This window comes from Sciurus carolinensis, unplaced genomic scaffold (genome assembly GCF_902686445.1).
Source record: "Sciurus carolinensis unplaced genomic scaffold, mSciCar1.2, whole genome shotgun sequence".
NCBI classification, from domain to species: domain Eukaryota; kingdom Metazoa; phylum Chordata; class Mammalia; order Rodentia; family Sciuridae; genus Sciurus; species Sciurus carolinensis.
Window position 1 is genome coordinate 534,377 of NW_025920173.1, and position 4,191 is coordinate 538,567.

General features: G+C 46.2%; 1 pseudogene; it reads right to left on the bottom strand.

Annotated features, from left to right (window-relative positions):
• Positions 1-895: 895 nt before the first annotated feature.
• Positions 896-1,574, bottom strand: LOC124974762 (noelin-like; annotated as a pseudogene).
• Positions 1,575-4,191: the final 2,617 nt, after the last annotated feature.

The following is a 4,191-nucleotide window of genomic DNA, read 5'->3' on the forward strand; positions in this document are numbered from 1 at the left end:
GTGCATACATTGCCCACTGCCCTCCTCAACTTGGGAACGATACCCCTCCCCACCTGTCTGTCGGTCTCCCCTCCCCTGGCCCTCACCAAGCCCCGGCACTTCTAGTAGTCTCACCTGGAGGTGAGAGGGAGGACAGAGGCCCTGTTGCTTCCCACTGCTTCCTTGGTCTCTAGAGGTACTGAGACAGGGTGCTTATGGGAAGGAGGGAGCCTTGGCAGGGGTCGTCCCTGGGGCCTGGACCTAAGCAGGGAGGCCATGTCCCACCCCACCTGTTGTTTCTAGATCCCTGCTCCCTCTGGGCGTGTGTGTGCTTGCATGTGTGTGTTTGTGTGTGTGTGTGTGTGTTAATTTTCTTTATGGTAAAAGGGACAAAAAATATAGAGAGAGGTATTTAACTGCAATAAACTGGCCCCTGTGGCCCCCACCTTGTCAAAAATATTATTTACATGTCAACTCTGTGCCAGGCAATGCAGGTGATTAAGGTACCATTGTGAACAAAACAGACGTGTTCCCTGCTCTCACAGTTCTTAGAACTCAGTGGTAGAGGTGGCAGATGGTGGAAGGAAGCAGGTCTAGTCTTCTGTGAGGAAACCTTTTTTTTTGGGGGGGGGTGTCTTTATTTTCAGTTTAGAATGCAACATCTTTGCATGCTTTAAGTCACACACACAAAGTTCTATTTTTTTTTTTCCTTTTCAAAAAATACATTGACAAGGATTCAAACTATCCATGAAATGCATCTAGAGTTGCATGCAAAGGAGGATCCTGGTTGAATTCAAGGTTCCTTAGGGATATGGTGCTAAGATGGGAAAGAAACAGTAAAAATGCAGGGTGCCAGGTGCTCTCTGGGAGTAAACTGCTTCTTCAGTCACTGAGGCATTGAAAAAACTCTTTTAAGTTAGCCCTTGAACTGCCTAGCCAGGTGCTGCTTGTGACACTCCTCCACCTGCTTGTACTTGGACTGCAGGCCTTTCATTTGATTCTCCATCTTCTCCACGTACTGCAAGTATCTCCAAGTCCTCCTGTCCAAGACCTCGAGGGATTGAGACATGTTCTGCACCTTCTCCAGTAGCTGCCTCAGTTGTTTCATGCAGGCGTCCTGTGAACACATGGTCTGCTGGGGGGCGACCACTGTGCAGATACATCTGCCCTCACTTCCTGGGCAGAGCTATACACCTGCCAGCTTTCCTCAGGGTTGGTGGGTATCACCCCGGTGCTGCGGTCCAGCGTTCCGCCGCAGGCCACGGAGAGCTTAGTGGTGTTGAGGACCACCAGTGAGGGCAGCGTCTGGGACTTCCAGTTGGTGATCATGGCCATGGTGCTCAGAACAATCCCGATCTTGAGCTGCGGAATCAACTTCGCGCCTCAAGTCGCCTCCTGCTCCGGAGCTGCGCTGGCGCCGGTTCGAGCTCCCGTGCCCGAGCAGCATCAGGCGGCAGGCACTGTGGCGGGCAGGGGCGCCTGGCCACGTCCCCGCGGCCCCTCCGCCCGCCGCCGCCACCGCAGCCGCCCAGCACGCCCAGGCCGTCGCCGCGCCAACCCCGGCGCTGGGAAGGTGGCCAATGCCTGACCGCCATGCGCTGCTCGCGCGCTGCCCGCTGCCCGCTGCTCGCTGCCAGCGCGTCCCTCCACGCTCCACCACCACCAAGGGCCCAAGAAGCCTTCTTGTGTTAAAGAATCATCCCTTTTCCTTCCTGGGTTAGTGTTGAGGATAGCAGAGGTGTATACATTTTGTATTCTAAGACTTCTGCAGATTTCAGTTTTAGTGTGTCTTTTTGATTGTGATTGTAGTCTTCCCTAAATAGCAGTTAACCCCCCAGTTACCTAAGCTGAAGTGCATCGGGCAGCTCATTATTCAGAGGTTTTGGCTTTTTTGTTCTTTCCAAGCAGGTTCCTTATAGCAAGACCTGAGGTAGGGGGATGGATGCCATGACCTTTTAAGTTTGAAGCCTTTTTCAATTATACAAATAAGATGGAAATTTTGTCCTGGTTAAAGAACTCAGCAGAAGGTGATGATGAAAAGCATGAACAGACCTATTTTGGAAGTTCTCAATGGAAAAGATGAGAGTAGTGCTGATTTTTATGGTAGAGGAAGGCACGAATGTTTGGCAAAAATCTGAAGTGGATAGTGAAGTCCCACAAATATAGGAAAACGTGGACTTACGTTGCTCACGGGAAGGAGATCACAGGCATCATTGAAAGAGGCATGTGAAAGTCTGCAGTTTGTGTTGGCATGTAAAGTCAGGTCATGATATGATCCATGAAAGTGAATGCAGGTTGAGAAGAAAAATAAGGACTGAAACCAGGAGTTCTCTGTCTCTTAGAGGTATGAGAAATAAAGAGGAACCAGCGGAGGAGATGAGAGGAGCAGCACCATAGGAGGAAGCAAAGTATCAGGGAATGTCCTGATGCCCAGGGAAAAAAATGGCACAGAGTGATGCTCAAAGGATCACAAAGAAAATAATGGAAAGTTGACGGTTGGCTTCTAGACATCGTTGCTGTTGGTAACTTTTCTTGTCACTTGTGATCTTGACAAGAACAGTTTTAATGGACCTGTGAAATTGAAACCCTGCCTGCAGTATGTTGAAGAAAAATGAGGAGGAGAGGCACTGCAGATTTCAAATACAGACAGATCTTTAAACAAAAATTTCTGTAAAGAGAAACAAAGGAAGTACTTGGTGGGGAAAAGTAAGAGACAAGAGAAGGGTTTTTCTTAGGATGGAAAAATGATAACATAATTATATGATGATTGAAATGATGTAAACTAACGAGTCAGGATGGAGGTGGGAAACTGTGTATAGCAATGAACTGGTATTTGGTGTTTCAAGCAAAGCACTGGCCTCAGATAGGAGCTTGGATAATTAAGTGATGTGCAGAAAGAAATAGAGTGAAGTAGGTGGTAGGCAGATGGGGTGGTGGTGGGCTATGGAAATTCTCTTTTAATTGTGTCTTGAAACAGTCCAGTTATCATGACAAAGCTTTTCACTCTTCCTCACCAACCCCAGGCATCCCACCTTATGCCACTCCTAAAATTCCTGTCCTTTGTGTCTGTTCCCACGAAGGACTCCCTTCCTCTTGTCATCCCCAGCTCTCTTATTCCTCTTGTTCATCTGAAATGGTACCATTAGACTTCCAGGTTTCCTGACTGCATCTCTCTTTTTTCTTTGCCTGTGTCTGGCCACCTCTGCTCCCTGGGCAGTCCTCATTACCCAGATGTGGATGCCCTCTCCTACAATGCAAATCTCCCTCTCCACAATTACTGTGGTTGTTTATCTTGGCAACTACAATACTGACAAAGGTGATCCCTTCAGAGTTCTGCCCCCTCAATTCCTTGACCTCTTTTATGCAATGTTATTTTTTTCTTTCCCTTCATCCCACCTTATCCACCCTATCATGGTCATCACCCAGATCTTGTCATCGATAGCAACCATAGCCCTTTCTGAACTCTGTTTCACATCGTCCAGAATCAGCTTCTTACTCTCCATTATCTTCCTTCAGGGCCTCCATTCATCTGCCATTTCTACCATCTCTTGACCCTTCAGTCTCTTAATTCTCTCTAACTTAGATTTGATGATATGGAATCATAATCACACACATGAAAACACCTCGATGCTCTTGTTCTCTCTCCTCTGTCATACTCCTCTGCAAAACCCCACCCCAGTTAAGCCCAAGAATCTAGTCCTTCCCTTCATACACTCAAGCAGCTGAACGTAAATAATGAAAATCAAAACGTATTGTCATCTTGGACTCACTTCTGCTTCTGACCACAAATCTCAAATGTGCATACAACTCTTCCAGACAATTCTACTACAGTACATCCTAAGTAAATTGGATTTCCAAGACCCAGAGATGACTGTATCTTCTTTCAATATCACTTCCTCTCTGCATCTTAGCTTTTGCTCTAACCTCATATTTTAAGAGAAATTAGATACATTCAGATGTGATTAACATCATCTAAAAATGAAATTTATAAATCCATTTCATTCTCTACTTGTGTACTCTGATGGAAAGATACTCCTATCCTTATATCAAACCAATTTTTGGTTCCATTCTCTTGATTCTCAAACAGCTTGCTCCTAAAATTACTCTCTTTCACTATGAACTTCTCTCATTCCAGTACTGGTAGTCATTTAGATGGTTTCCAGATTTTTTTTCTTTTTTTCTTCATCAGAAGCAATAACACTATGAAATATA